The sequence below is a fragment of the Stegodyphus dumicola genome, chromosome 8 (genome assembly GCF_044657685.1).
Source record: "Stegodyphus dumicola isolate Sdum_Otavi_A_Nest chromosome 8, ASM4465768v1".
Classification (NCBI taxonomy): domain Eukaryota; kingdom Metazoa; phylum Arthropoda; class Arachnida; order Araneae; family Eresidae; genus Stegodyphus; species Stegodyphus dumicola.
In genome coordinates, this window is record NC_140775.1 from 180,575,564 (window position 1) to 180,592,714 (window position 17,151).

Below are 17,151 nucleotides of genomic sequence, written 5' to 3' on the forward strand. Positions count from 1 at the left end.
TTTTCTGATAGAAAACTTTCGTGCAAATGCACACATTGTAGAACACAGAACCCAAATGAGCGTTTTAACCATTGGTTTATGGGAACGCTTACCTAAAACCGTTTTTGTCTCGATAACTGCTTTGATAATAGGCGTTTTAGATGCTGTTAATTTATTTTAACATTGGGGTTTACAACCGTACAAACGTTCTAAAATATTTGGATTTGAACCGGGCCGTAATATGAAATGCTCATTGAAAAAAACTGATGAGGCTCGAGTCCGAAAAGTATCCTTAAGTTTTTTAAATCTCTCAAAATCAGAGTGAAAATTAAAATGATAAAACAGAGAACAATTGATGCGGAAATGTTAAAACAAAATGATTATAGTGCCGTTAAAGCTTTAAAAATAGTACATTTTAAGCATTGTGGGTATGCACACAGTGTTTTTTGCCTTTTCTCAAAATGCGGTTTTTAAGGCTACAGTATATTTTTCTAAAATTCTATTTAAGGTAGAGTATTTAAACTTTCCCAAGCTGTACAACTAACTTGTTTCTTTAATAATACCTAACCTTATAGATCTGAATGTGAAAAGTTTAAAAATAATAATAAAAAAATTTTCTTAAAATTTTTAGAATTTTCGAAGTTTTTTAGCAAAATAAATTTGATTAATTTTTTTAAAATAAAAATCAAAATTGCTTTTTAGTATTCTCAAATAGTATTGTTGCGTGGGTTCGCAATAAATTGAACGCACAAGACCGATAAAAAATGAATAAAATTTATTTTTTCATTTATTATTTGAAACGTACTTGCACTTTCGTACGTTCGTGCACTTTCTTCCTGAGATACACGGAAATGATAGGCATTCTTACGCTTAAGTAAATTTCCAAGTACATTAAGACCCCGCTTAACGCGGGGGATACGTTCTATCGAAGTAGAACGTAATGCGAAACAGCGCTAAGCGAGGCTATCTTAACATGTAAATAATGGGGTTCGGGGAAGACGGATAAAAATGTTAGGCATTAAATTTAATAATGTTTTTTTAATAAAAATAAAATCAAACATTTATTTCTTACAAAAATAAAAACAATATAAACGCATATACTTTTAAAAACAAATAAAATTCTCAGTCAGATCATTCAGTCTATTCTGTGTTTCCAATTTTCTGCCTTTTTGTCAAGAAGGCATTATGATAGATTGGCTTAATGGCATATTGCGTTCAATTTCGTCGTCAATCCATATAGACAGTCGTTTTTCCATTTCCTCTATAATGTTATTTCTAGAACGGGTAATTCTAGTTGCAGAGCTCGACGTAGTTGCGGTTGCCGATGACGGTATTTTTTCTTTATTCTTAAGAATTGTCCTTATTGTTGAAGTTGCCAAAATCAATGCAGCGCTAATTTGAGATTGACGTTCACCAGAATCTAATCTTCTAATCACTTGCATTTGAGTTTCCAGTGAAATGCTTTTTCTGGTTGCTTTCTTTTCTTGTGTTTTACTCGTATTATCACCCATGATAAAAACTAAAGATCATACATAATATTTGTCACTGTATACACTTAATCTTTATAGTATTATATATCAAATTTAAACTTACAATAATGTCAACAAATGTTGTTTCAAATGATAAAAAGCAAGAAACACAACTACACTGTTTCGGATATGTTATTTGGAAACCTAGCGCTGCGCACAATTTCGGAGAATCCCCGGGTTGAAATAAAAGAACGCTAAACCGAAACAGCGCTAAACGAAACAGCGTTAAGCGGGGTCTTACTGTATGTGATTTCACCTTACTTTTATTATTTACGTTCCAGCTCATTATATCATTTATCTAGTGCTGAAGTTTTCAATCTTTCGAAATACGGGTCTTTTTTTCGTCCTAATCCCCTTTGTTCCTCAGACGTCCGTCTAAGGAACAGCGGGCAAGACTCATTCAAATTAGGGGCCTCTGGACTTTAAAAGGCAATGCCGTGTTGCTTAGTTAGCGTCAGATATTGTAATCTTAATATTACTATGTGTTATTATTGGAATATAAGTTTCTTTTAAATGAATAATATTGTGATAATTATCAGATAATTTACTGATGACTGCTTTTCATTTGTTATGCTCTTACCATATTCGCATTCTTCGGAAATTGAATTACTCGCATAATTTTCTCCTCTGGACTTTCGGGTGATAAAATTAATTGAAAAGAAAATCTGATGTGTACACCACATGACTTCCTTGTACGGGATATTAAATTTTACGCATTTTTCCTGCATTTTATTTAAACTTATTTCCTCGAATTTCATATAGGTATATTACTCATTTAATTAGTTCCATTCTCAACTCGCGCAAGTTCTCGCGGCAAGGCAAAAATACACAAAAAATTCACAGATATATAAAAACATAAAACACCGAATGCACTTCAAACAATTCTAAAAAAAAAAAAAAAATACTATTAAAATTACACTTTCTACTCAAAAACAAGGCCATTCGGCCAGCGGGTAAGAAGGCAGATTTTTCGGTGCACAAAACTAAAAGTTTCCTTTCGGCAGAAAGACACTGAAGGTGCAGAAAGACGTAATTCACTATTCTGCTAAGTTGCAAATGTAAACAAATACGGCTGCTATGGTCAACAAAAATTAGGCTTAGCCGCACTTAAAACAACTTTTAATTTGTTGATAATTCTACAACTATTGCGTACAGATTAACTAAAGGCATAAAAACTTAACCGAAAGATAAGAATAACATAATTCAATCATTTCTAAAGAAAAAATTTGATGTGTACACCACATGACTTCCTTGTACGAAATATTAAATTATACGCATTTTTTCTTGAATTTCATTTTAATTAAGAATTATCGTTGCCACATTTTCTATTCAAATACTATAATAAAGCTGAAACGATGTATGAAAGAAATTAAGCAAACAAAACAGAAAAGAAACAGTTTTCACAGACGATTGAGTATTTCTCATTCAATTAATTAAGCTCTCCCTTCGCGACAAGGCAAAAATACATAAAAACTCAAAATATCTGCATTAAAAATTACTAAGTAAATCTTAAACACTTATTTCCTCGAAAAAATTATTCCAGAAAGGATTAAGCATGATTTAATTCGCAATAATAAATGAAGGCGTTATTTTTGTGTTGCGAAGCTTAGTCTCTCTAGATTGGCAACAAATCTACAATTCTGCTGTTTCAAATGTAAACAAATATGTCCGACATGTTATTTAAAACTTAACCGCACTTAAACAGCTTTTAAAGTGTTGATAATTGTACAAATATTGCTTCCGAAAATATTACGAAAGGCATAAAAACCTTAACCGGAAGATAAAAAAACATAATTCAATCATTTTTAAAGCAAAAAATGTACAATTTACAAACATATAAGAGTAAAGAAACTGAGATGAGTGAGCCGGGTAACAGCGTAAATATATATATAAAAATATATTTATATACGTTTGGGGTGGCCAATTGCAACCAAAATATGAGGTGCACATCTACATGTTATAGCAGTCCTATATACAAAATTGCAACGTTCTGAGGCTACTAGTTTTTGAGTAATGCGAGATACGTACGTACCTACGTACATACGTTCGTACAGACGCCACGAAAAATTCTCTTCAGAATTAATTTTAAAGCGGTTTTATAATTTTTTTGGAGGAAAGGTGTCTTTTATTCTGTCCTTACGCACAGATATCACGCAAAACCATTGTTAAATTGCATTCGATAGCGGTCAAAATGGATATTTTCTTTGAAATATGTTGCCTGAAACTTTTCGCGATTACAATACTTCCTTTTTAACTTCGTACAAGGAAGTAAAAAAGGCACAATTTACCAACATATAAGAATAAAAAAAGCTGAGCTCATTGAGCCTAGTAACAGAGGGGATATATATATATATATATTTATATACTTTCGTTGCGGCCGATTGCTACCATAACAGGAGGTGTACAACTGCATGTTATTAGCGAATATATATAGAAAATGTCAACGGTCTGAGGCTACTCGTTTTTGAGTTGTAGGAGATACACACATAAGTATGTAAATACAGACAGCCACGAGAAAAGAAAACCTGTTTTCAATCCATTTTAAATCAATTTTGTAATTCGTTTGGGGTAAAAGAGTCCTTTATCCTGTTCTTACGTACAGATGTCACGCAAAGGCATCATTAAATTACATCCGATAACTTTCAAAATGGATATTTTCGTCGAAATATGATACCCGGTATTTTTCGTGATTATACTACTTCCTTTACTTCGTACAAGGAAGTAAAAATGGTGAAAATAAACGTCGAAATACAGTATTTGCAGGGTAAAAATCGGATATGTGTTTTTTTTTGGAAAACTTTGCTTTTAAATGCTCGCGCCTTTGCATTGTAAGATTCCAACCTTTGAGTTACAACTAAAAATGAGGGACCTTAAGAACTCAGCGAATAATCGCTGAGTTCAGTAGACAAAGAGCAGTACTCAAGAAGAGTTAAATACCGTTTATTATTCAAAATAAATTTAAAGGTCGACTCCTTCGTGGAGTTTACAGCAAAGCCTCCATTTGGGCTTGAACTGAGGAATGCTAAGAAGTAAAATTTAACTAAACTTAACTAAGCCGAAGCTATCAATATTCTACTAGAGTTGGCCCCTTAACGCTAACTAACGACGAAGCTATCAAGGGCCTAAAGTACCGCCGATCGTAAAAATAGCTTAGAGAGAAAGAAGTCTAAAATTCGAACGCGCGTTAGTCAGAATCTCTGGCTCTGTAACGAAGTCAGTAGAACTTCAACTTTAAATACTTCTTCCTTCATTTGCCATTTAAACGCGCTTCTAAAAACACGTTCTGGCGGGAAATTGTAAGCTGAAATTAAGAAGCGACAGGAAAGTGGCTTAAACCAAACATTAACTGTTAAAAACTTAGAATAAACCTTACAACATATTAATTTACATCGCAGCATTCAATCCCGGCCGGATCTTCTAACGTTGTACTTTTACTGCTTTCTGCAAAGAATCGGAGAGAGAGAGTAAGGGGAAATTTTTTTCACATGCACATATTGTAAAAATAAAAAAAAATATATATAAAACTTTTATGATCATGTTAGCTACTGAACTGCGGCAGAGTCCTAAATTGCCTGGTCCATAATCTTACCCTACTTGCATCACTTCCTTCCCCCCCCAGTGGCTATACATTAACATGCTTGTAAAACGAGAGCAGAAGAAAAGGTACCAACCTCGTCTTTGCTTGGAATCGGCGTCGTCTCCTACACCCCCGCGATCCTACCCACAATACAGTCAATAAAGTCCCTACCCTAATCTCGAACCTCCCTCAGTCCATGATTTGAGGGCACAGCGAGAGAACCATTCCCAAAATCTTCCTCCGGAGTGGAGGATCTTCCTCTTCACTCTTTTCTGCATCGCTTGTTGCTTGGGGATTGAACTGTAAGGACTGGCGGTGTCCCAAAAGTGTCTCATGTTAATTATTATGCATTCTTTCGTAATTCAGTAGCTGAAAGAACTGGGGAGCGTTTTTGTATTTGATTTGTGGTAAAAGTTTTTGACGTATTAAAAACAGCGTAATAAATCTGTGGTGAAAGTTGTTAGAAAACTTCTGAAACTTGCGTTTACTGGCGTTGTTTAATTCTTAGCAAACTATTTTGATACAGTAAGTACTTTTTTTGTCTTAGAGGACGCTTTCTGCTTTATTTTGTATTTCACTGTATTTATTTATTTTACTTTTTTGCTTTATTTCACGTATAGATATATATAATAAATGCACAAATAATAATGTATGAATTGAATAATCATTTCGATTAAAAGATTTCTATTTGTAGCTACTTAATTATTTTATGCTTAAAGATTTATTGTCGAGTTTAAAATCGTTTCATATCGTCAAAATATGTTCTATTATGAAATATTAGACGGCTGATAGTTCCATTTCAAATCATATAAACTGAAATTTTCAAAAGGATTTTCAAAAGGAATTTAAAATTTTCAAAAGGAAAATTTCAAGAATAATTTTTAAATTTCTTTGTTGTAATTACTTTCATTGATCTTAATTATCTTGATAGACACTGTATTTTTTTATTATTAACTGATTTTTTTTAAAAAATCTTGTTTCTTAACCCCTTGACTACTAACGAGACATCCATGTCCCACTAAAAGTTTAAAAATTACTGGTGGGTTAAAAAAGTACTTAGAATCTCCCGAATGTTGGGAATCATCTTCCAATATTTGGAAAATTAAGACGCCGCTGTACTCATTGTACACAAATGAACATAGAGAAAAGAACAAATGTGAGTTCCCAATGTGTAATGTTGGGTTATGAAAAGAATGATTTACCCGATACCATACGATGTAAAATCTATTTCATATAATAAAGTTGTCCAGAATAATAGGTGTGCTTACAGTAAGTCGATTGCTACGTGTGGGAGATATGTACCCCACCATTAACTACCGCTGGGAAAAATGTGCTTTTGGCTTGAAATCCGTTTTCCAAAATCCCAAATTTACCTTATTTATGACATATTTCGTTCACTTGGATAGAAAATAATGTAATTCTTTTTATTCGTAGTCAAAGGGCTAAGGAATGTTGACGGATTTATATGTTACTTTAAAACCATAAATACTTTCTAATTAAAACTTTTTTACGTATTTATATGTTACTTTAAAACTGTAAATTCTTTCTAATTAAAATTTTTTTACGTATTTATATGTTACGTTAAAACTGTAAATTCTTTCTAATTAAAAATTTTTTTACGTACTTTAAAACTGTAAATTCTTTCTAATTAAAATTTTTTTACGTATTTATATGTTACTTTAAAACCATAAATACTTTCTAATTAAAATTTTTTTACGTATTTATATGTTACGTTAAAACTGTAAATTCTTTCTAATTAAAAATTTTTTTACGTATTTATATGTTACTTTAAAACCATAAAAACTTTCTAATTAAAATTTTTTTACGTATTTATATGTTACTTTAAAACTGTAAATTCTTTCTAATTAAAAATTTTTTTACGTACTTTAAAACTGTAAATTCTTTCTAATTAAAATTTTTTTACGTATTTATATGTTACTTTAAAACCATAAATACTTTCTAATTAAAATTTTTTTACGTATTTATATGTTACTTTAAAACTGTAAATTTTTTCCAATTTAAAGTTTTTTTAGGTTTAATAAATTTTTCATTGATTATTTCAATTTGATCTATTTTGACACTTTTGATGATTTTCTTTTTACTTTACATTTATATTCTTGAAGGCAGACATTATTTCCATGGATAATTTACATTATCCTTTACCAAAATTAAACATAAAGAAAAAAAATTAAAGGAATTAAATTAACAAAAATATAATTTTCTAATTATTTATAAATATTTAATTTCCTTTTTATAATTGTATGCAGGTATTTTATGATAATTACCATAAAAAATTTCTATGTATTAACTACTGAGTGGTATTTTAAAGCTGTTTATGAATATCTTAATGCAATGAATTTTAATTATTAACTTTGTTAAGCCTTTTATTCTTAAAACAAGTTTTTTCACATTAATATATGCATGTTCAAATTGTATGTATGTTTCATTAGTTCAAAATCATTTCTCAGTCATGTCCATAGTTAAAATTTTGAAATTTTAAATCTAAGAAAACATTATTCGACGTCAGATATTTTTGTTTCTGCAATTTCCAGCTTACGTAGTTAACTTCTGTGTTTATTAATGGTTTAGTAATAGTATTTTAAAACTGCATTTGGAAATTCCAAAGTAAAAACTTTATTTAAATATGTGTGAAACGGAGATAAAAAATATCGTAAAGCCTTTTAATTTGATAATTTAATTACGAATTATTAACTAAGGCCTGTACCACTTCTAGTTTCATTAACAACTCAGTAGTCAGTTTCAAATTTACTATTATAATAGGCTGATTCCTACGAAAATCAGCCTATTATAATATCACAAAGTAAAATTCTAAAAGATTTGAATTATTTTTAACTTTCTACACATTTTACCAATTGTACAACTACATCATTATTTCCTTTTTCTTTTCAGGAAAAAAAAAAAAATGTTTTGGATTTAAAAGCTAAGTACAGAAAATTTTAAGTAATAATAACGTAAACGTTTAGACTATAAACGTTTAGAAATAAATAAATTACATCTACATTTACATGCATAAATCTACGTTGCATCTACGATTTGATCATGATGATCTGTTATAATTTCACCTAATAAAACCAGCTCTTGATTTAAAACTTAAGAAGGAAAATCTAAGGAATTATCGATTGTATCGACTTATTTGATAATTATTTAGATTATTTTATACATAAACTTTTTCTAAATACTTAGAAATAAATTATTTGCATCGGCATTTAGGATTCTTTTGTGGTGATTTGCTATATTCATAACCACTAGGGTAATTTTATTACACTTTTTATGCAACACAATTGAAAGAAAATTTTACAAATTATGGCAAATTATAAGAAAGCTTTCTGTCAAGCTTAAAATAAATAAAAACATTTTTCCTCATGAAATTGTTCCAAGTTTCTAAACTCATTGCAAGAAAGACACTTAATTCTCTATTCTGCTAAGTTTCAAGTGTAAACAAATATGGCTGCTATGGTAAGCAAAAATTAGGCTTAGCCGCAAATTAAAAGTTTTTAAATTGTTGATAATTCTACAGCTATTGTATGCACATTAACTAAAGGCATGAAAATCTTAACGAGAAGATAAGAACAACATAGTTCAACCATTTTTAAAGCAAAAAATGCACAACTAATTAACATATATGAACAAAATAAAAAAATAAAAATAAAAAAAAAACCTGAGCTCACTGAGCCGAGTAACAGGGGGTACATATACATGTAGATTTATATACTTTTGGTGCGGCCGATAGCAACCAAAAATGGAAGTGGAAATAAAATAGATGAAATGTCTATTACAAAAATCCAAATAGATTTACCTGAATAAAAATAAAAATATTCAAAGGACTACAGTTTACTAATAAATTACCCTCAGAAACGAAAGTATGTAAAATAGGGGAAGAGGCAAATTATGTGAATTTTTTAAACGGTTCAGAATGTTGTACTAAAGGGGAAAATACGTGAAGAACTATGGAATACGGGCAAGTGGATATTCCGTACTGTGCATGTGGTACTAATACATGAAAAGTTTTCGAACGTACTGTATTTTTCATCCGAGCTAACGGAGTATGTAAGGTGATGCCAAAATACCAAGCACATACAGGGTGGTCATAAAAAGCGTGAACCCCTAGCGATCTATCCGCTCAATCAAAATGAAACTTCAGACATTGTTATTTGAAGGCATGCACTCGAGATTGTGCCGATTTAAAACAATACAGCTTTTACGGTTACGAGTACAGTGAAAAACGCCCCTTTCGGTGCAATATAAAATCTGAAAGCTTTCAGATTTTCTTTTGTGTTTCCTATTTCCTACATTTTTTACATTTTCAAATTTTCCATATTTTAATTTACCACCAGGTATAAGAAAATCACTAATTTAACAGCTCGGTAGCGTTACTTACAGGGAATTTTACTTTTATTTTCATTTTAAGAAACAGTTTCATATCATAGCATTCTTTCATCGCTACCTTATCGGAATATGGGTTTTAAGAGATCATTTACTCCGTAAAGAATAAGGAATAGAGAGTATTAAAATTACCCTTCTTGACACTAACTGCGACAATCAAAGCGCGTAACGATTTTTAAGAATAGAAAAGAGAAATATTTACGACCACTTAATCCACCATTAAATACCCTGCTCAAGTAACGTTTATTTAGCTATTTGTTTCTGTTTTCTATCTGTTATTTTGTGTAATTTTCTCATTGTTTTATTAGTTTACTGGTACTGATCACATAAAAGAAGATGTAGTTACCATTTTCTTTTTCTGATATGTAAATGGACGAAAAATTATCGTCAAATTCCGATGACATAAAAAATGATAGAAAATTTACTGTGACAAACCATCAGCATAAAAAAATTGGATACGGAAGATACAGAAAGGGAAACAAAAGTCTTAGAATTAGAGTTATAATAAAAGATGATGTCTGCTAAATGAATTTGCTAAAAAGCGTTCTAGCGTTTTTTATTCGAGTTTGAAATTAATGATGCTGTTCAAGTTTACTTCTAAATACACAGTATTTAGAAGTAAATACACAGTATTTAGAATGGGTATACGTCATTAATGTGTTCCACATACTTGGACGTGTTCCGAACAAAATTTTCCTTTAAGAAATAAGGAAAAAAACATTCAGGCAAAAAGAATTCTTTCTTATAAAGTTGTAGAGCGTATTAGTTTTTTTTTTTTTTTTTTTTCCTTGGGAAGATCAGGACAGCAGTCACCTTTGGTGGTGTTAAGCAGTAAGTTGACATTACGAAAGCGGAAAGAGAATGGAACGTGTTCTTAGATGAAAGACGTGTTTAAAGCAACACGAGTTTCACTTTACAATCTCGCATTGGCTATTTGAGTTTCAGTATGAAAAATTATACGCGTAATAAGCATTATGTAAGAACATTTGACATGAATGTGTAGAGACATTATGCATTTTTTGAAAGCAGGAGAGATGAAAAATGAGCAATGCTTTCGCCGGGATTTGAACCATGAATCTCTCGAATACGCGCCGAGAGTGCTGACCATTACACCACGAAGGCATGCTAAGACGGCGGGAGAAATACCTTATATACTCCCCCTTTTAAAGGGCGACTGGGGGTTAGGAGACACAATCGTCAAATTTTGGTTCTGGAAAATCATCATCCACCACCCTGTTTAATTCTGGTGGCACTGTAGAGACATTAGGTATTTTTTTGAAAACAGGAGAGATGAAAAATGAGCAATGCCTTCGCCGGGACACGGACTTCTCGAATATGCGCCGAGTGTGCTGACCACTACACCACGAAGGCATGCTAAGGAGGAGAAGAAATACCTAATATACTACCCCTTTTAAAGGGTGACTGGGGGTTAGTCGACCCAATCGCCAAATTTTGGTTGTAGAGGATCATCATCCACCACCCTTTTATTTCGGGAGATATTAGGGATTTTTTTTTTAAAGCAAGAGAGATGAAAAATGAGTAATGCCTTCGCCGGGACTCGAACCACGGACCTCTCGAATGTGCTGACCACTACACCACGAAGGCTTACTAGGAAGGCGGGAGAAATATCTTATAAATGAAATTTTAAAATGATGCAGTTAAGAGTCCTTTATTAGCAACGACTCGAAAGTTGCTGAGAAAAAGAGAATAATGAAAGAAAGGAGTTTTCTAGAAACAAATATTGTAATAATGAAGAAATAAAAAATAAAAATGTATAGCTATTAACCATTAATTGGCAATTATAAATAAATTCATAATTAAAGGAAGTGTGTGTAATTACATAATTAGTAAAAGACTATTTCAGATTTTTTTCAACCCACCGAAAATTGTCTTCTGACAAAACCTTGTTTTGTCCAACTAAAATTGTCTTCCCATTCTCTTATAAAAATCGGTAGTAATAAAATAAAACAGTGACTCTGAGAATGTGGGTCGCGACCACACTTTGAGAAACACTGTTTTCATTTTATTACTGCCGTTATCTGTAAGAGCTTTTTCCCATTTCATCAGGATAAACTATCTTTAATCTGTTGATGATAAATATTTTCGATGATTAAAGTTTGTTCGTGTAGCTTTTAAGAAGCAAAACCACAGATATTACATTTTCAAGCAATAAAATCGAGTATGTGACATTTTTCGTTTTCTGATCTCATTTTCGAATGAAATTTTCAAAAACTGTAAAACGCATCCCCACTTTGTTACTGATATCGTAATCTGCACGATGTGCTTCTCCCCATTCAACTATAAATCTTATTCGGCTACTAGTTGAAAATTAGCTCCATTGAATCTGCACTGAAATATATCTTGAAGAATAACTTTTAATCAGCAGATACAGAGATACAGACTTTCTGATATCTTACAACCAGTGAATCGAAACGTTCTTTGTTTTGCTTGCAACCCATCTATGCATGAATCGTATTTTACGTCACGGTCATTCACTAAATGCCTAAAACCGTCATATTTGCTAAAGGTTTCACCCTCAGCAACGTATAAATAATAAACAGTTTAAGTTTATGTTGTAAACTATTTTCAGATTCTGCATACGCACTTTGAAGCACTTTTCTAACTAAAAACTATGATTACTCAATAAAGCATTTTCAGTATGTACGGGGAAAAAATATCTTAACAAATTCCTTATTTTTCAAAATGATATGAAATGAAGTTAGTAACACCCGAGATCAGGGATCCGCTACCTTTTTTGTCCCTAAAAGCACAGTTTAGAATGTCTGTTGGACGGCTGAGCGCCGCCTGAGATAACCACTGACCTGACTTTGTTGTAAAAGTCTTACAGTATTAGTAGTCATCCTGGCAGAAGGGAAAATTTCCTCCGTGTAAAAATATACATATAAATATTACATGGGCATACAAGGCCTGTGTATAAGCATAGATAGTATGTTGATTACAATCATTGTCTTGTACAAGTTACATATGATAGATACATAAAATCATGACATCTATGTGTACATTTAAACATTATATGGATTCATGTTTACAATACTTTTACTGAGATAATCAAAATTAAACTTGTAATTCATTTACACATTGACTGGATTTTCAATATCATTTAAACTGCTTTACAATATTATTTTTATCAAGTACATACAAACTGGATAATAATATGCTTACATTACAATAGTTTTGCTCTTACAGTCCTGTTATTATTCTACGTGGTGAGCTATTTTCCTAGTGTTGATATTCAGTTGTTGTAGTATTTTGAATTGCTATTAAAATTATGCTGCGAAGATACAATTCTCAAGAGAGGGGGAGAATTTCTTAGTATCTTGCTGAGCAAAGCCTGATTACCTCCTCTATTTTAGTTTTCGTCTGCTTGTTGCCGCGGGTATTCTCCGCCCATTGCGGCCAGCATTCACTGCTTGGCATTTTTAAAGGCAGTTTATCGGTTTGTGGGCAGTTGAAGAGGAAGTGATCTGCATCACCTACCGCACCACATTCACACAAATCTGATGCTCGTATGCCGAATTTCTTAAGGTAATGTGGGAAGGGACCATGGCCAGTGTAGAATTGAGTTTGTGCTCCGCTGTATGTATTAACTGAGCACGTGACTTTTGGAAAGAACTTGTAGGTTCTCCTGCCTGTGCTTTCCCTTTCCCATCTTTTCTGCCATTCTTGAAAAAGGCTATTGAGCGTGGTTTTGTTTTAAACAGGACTGCGGAACACTTACTGCGTTTTTCAATCTACTGGAGTCATTGGCAGCAGATTTCGCAAGCAGGTCCGCCGCTTCGTTGCCAGTAATACCCACATGAGCTGGAACCCAGATCAGGATAGGTCTGTCATCTGGTGGGATACCTAGAAGAATTTTCTAAATATCTTGCACCAAAGGACTCCTTGTCTTGTGTCCTCGGATGGACTCCAAACTTGAGGCAGAGTCGCTATATATGTTGACCTTTAATCCTAATTGATATTTTGCCAAATTGATGGCTGCTTTTATTGAAAGAAGCTCTGCCTTAAAGACGGTATTTTTGTCTGCCAGTCGTCTTTCCAAAGTTTTAACCACTTCTCCTTCTTGGAGTACACAGTAGGCGCAGCCTGTGCCTTTCTCCGTCTTTGGCCCATCTGTACAAATAGCAAATACCTTCTCATTTGGCGGCGTGTATTGCATGTATATTGTGTGCGATAAATCAGTATCTGCAGGGTGTCCAAGCATGATCGGCTTGCGCTTCGCATAGTCTGTATGGTAGAATGTCTTTTGCCACAGAGAGGCGTTATTTTCTAGGCGCAATGTCCTTACTAATAGTGATTCTGTCTCCACTAGAAGGTCCAGTGGAGGGATACCCGCCAGCACTTGCAGTGCCGCAGTTGGGGATGTTCTATAACCTTTGCATCTGGCACCATTTACTTTTTTAAGGCGAATTTATAGTTGGATAGAGTTAAATGCGCATAAAAATGCAGATTGGTCGCATTTCGCTTTGTGCTGGTATGTACGCATTGTCGGAAGTAATTTCTATTTCATTAAAAAGGAAAACATTTTCACATAGAATTTTATTGAAAATCAAAACATTTTTATTGTGATCGCACAACGGACACACGTTAGACGATCGCCATGGTGCCCGAGAGCCATAGGGTTGAGAACCTCTGCCCTAGATCTTGCAAATTGAAGTTTAGTTTCTTTAGTTCGGTTCGTTGGCTGATTAATTGATTATGACGAAGACTGCGAAGGCTGTGCTTTAAAGTTAAAAAATTCTAAAGAATTTTCTAGAGTCCTTCATGGGGGATGATATAACGGAAATTTGCTCATATTTATATTAAATGATCCACTTCTTGGGGAACTTTTGTACTGTCTACAAAAGCAAACATTTCTGTTTTACTTCCCTGTACTAAGTAAGGAACACTGTAATCGCGAAAAATTTCGAGTATCCTATTTCAACCAAAATAATATACATTTTGACCGCTGTTGAATCCATTTGAATGTTTTGTGACATCTGTATGTACGGACAGAATAAAGAGCTCGTTTTCCCAAAACGGATTATTAAAATAATATCAGTAGACACTTTTTTCGTGACGTCTGTACGCACGTACGTATGTATTTCACATAACTCAAAAACTAGTACCCTCAGAACGTTGCAATTTTGTATATGGAACTGCCATAACATCTACTTGTGCATCTCCCTTTTTCGTTACAATCAGTCGCACCAAACGCATATAAATACATATATATTCTCATTTTGTACCCCAGCTAGGTGAGCTGATTTTTTTTATGCTCATATGTTGGCAAATTGCACATTTTTTTTTGCTTTAAAGGGGACTGAATTCTGTTGTTTTTACGTGCCGGCTAAGGTTTTTATGCCTTTAGTTGATCTGCATGTTGTAGTTGTAGAATTATTAACAATCTAAAAGTTGTTTAAACTAGTAATAAGTTAAAGCGAAGCCGCCATTCGTTTATATTTGAAACTCTTAGTAGAATATTGAATTAAGTCAAATTTTTGCACGAATTGCAGTGTCTTCTGGCAGAGTGGGACCAAAAGTAAATTTACAGCTTTGTGCACCAAAAAATACGCCTTCCTGCCCGATGGCCGAATTGCTTGTTTTTGGTAGAAACTCTAATTGTAATTTTAAGAATTTTGTTTCAGAAAACGTATAGAGACATTAGGTATTTTTGGAAGCAGGCAAGATGAAAAATTAGTAACGCCTTCGTCGGGAATCGAACCGCGGACTTCTCAATTACGCACTGAGCGTGCAGACCACTACACCACGAAGGCTTGCTAAGAAGGTGGGTGAAATACCTTATAAACTGAGTTTGCTGTTTTAGATTTTTCGTGTCTGTATGGCCATGTTATCCTATTTCCATGTTTTTGTAATAAACTTCCGATGCGGTTCTGATGGGGCCCCGGGAGGGTGTTGCCCTAGACAGTTGCGGGGTGAGGACTACACCCGGATAGTCTGTAAAAGCCGCCCGGATGTGTCCGGATTCTGCTTTTACCTGTCACCTGTATTTATTTAACAATTTTTAGTGAAGGTGTTTTGAATAATCAAATATTCAAATTGTATTTTTATTTAAATATTAATAAATTTTATGTATTTTTGCTCTGCTACGAAGTGAGAACTGAATTAATTGAATGAGAAATAGAGGGTGATTCTAAATTACTTGTACAAATTAAGAAGGGTCATTATCCAAATGAGCAATAATTACCATAGAACATAGGGTCACATTCCACTCTGAAAGGCAGAAAAGAAGGATATTAGAATTGCAATCTGAACTTACAACAGTGTTGGGAGAGCGAATGAAGGAGACCAAAAGTTGCACAATCAGTTTAGTGACAAACTCACCGAGAGTGCACAAAACGGATAAAACCGAAAACTTGGCGTTCGAGTGCTAATTCGAGCTCAGACTTTGATGGCTAACACTCAAATGTACATCTTTAATTGGCAAGGTCTCAACCTCGCAAATGATTGCAACAAGTTAACTATCGAAATTATTAGGGGGGAAAACTACCTTCATATCAAGTATCAAGGTAGCAGTTGTTTTTCTCTTAGCCATCTTCTATCTTGTTTTCCTGGACTTACTCTACTGCGCTCATTCTACTTCAAGCGCACTTCTATAGGACACGAAGTTCTGACTGCCGGAAACGCAGCATGAGCTTTTTATGCTAATCTCGGCATGCAGCGGACGTTGCAGTTAATTGATAATATTCAGCAATTGATTACATAATTAATTTGTTGCAATCATTTGCGAGGTTGAGACCTTGCCAACCAAAGATATGCATTTGAGTATTTGCCATCAAGTCCTTTGGCGTCTGAGGCAAAGTCTGAGTCTGAGGCAAGTCTGAGCTCGACCTTTGGCGTCTGAGTCAAGTCTGAGCTCGACCTTTGGCGTCTGAGTCAAGGCTGAGCTCGACTTAACACTCGAACGCCATAGGGTTTTATCCGTATTGTGCACTCTCTGTGAGTTTTTCATTAAACTGATTGTGCAACTTTTGGTCTCGTTCATTCGCTTTTCCAACACTGCTGTAGGTTCAGGTTGGAATTCTAACATTCTTCTTTTATGCCTCTCAGCGTGGAATGCGACCCTACGTTCTATGGTAATTATTGCTCATCTGGATGAGTACCATCACCTCTCTTAACTTGTAAAAGTAACTTAAAATCACCATGTATATCTCTAATGAAAGTCGAGGAAATAAGTTTAAATGAAGTACAGCAAAAATGTGCATAATTTAATAGGCCGTCCAAGGAAGTCATATGGTGTCCGCATCGGATATTTTTAATGTGTTTCATATGATCTTGATATTGGCACTTCTCCTCTCAGAGAACTATTTCATATCTACCTGAAATTTCTACGTTGAGATAGCTGTAAACTGGACGAGAGAGAGGGGTGACTCCTATGTAAACTTCCCATTCATATTCCTATAGATTTTTCAGCATAAACGGGGAATTTCATTAAGCTGAAGACGCCAGCCTTTTTTTTTCTTCGGGGGGGGGTGTTGAATAGGATGGTGTAATTCACTGCCAGGGTAAAATGTATAAGGAAGTTGTAAAAAAGTTTATTACTCTCTTCAGGATTTCTTTCTTCTTCCAACGTTGAAGTCATTGTATAGGTTTTTATGCATCTTTTTTCTTACAGAGATTGACATTTTATGGCTGTATTCTTTA

At 33.5% G+C, this 17,151-nt stretch overlaps 1 protein-coding gene across 1 annotated transcript in view; it reads left to right on the top strand.

The window, feature by feature from the left end:
• Positions 1–5,281: 5,281 nt before the first annotated feature.
• The window catches only part of LOC118198352 (neuronal acetylcholine receptor subunit alpha-10-like), a 292,952-nt gene continuing 281,082 nt past the window's right edge, over positions 5,282–17,151 (top strand). The window contains exon 1 of the mRNA XM_085822803.1: positions 5,282–5,610. The gene's annotated coding sequence lies outside the window, so the exon portion shown is untranslated. The remainder of the gene's footprint in view (positions 5,611–17,151) is intronic.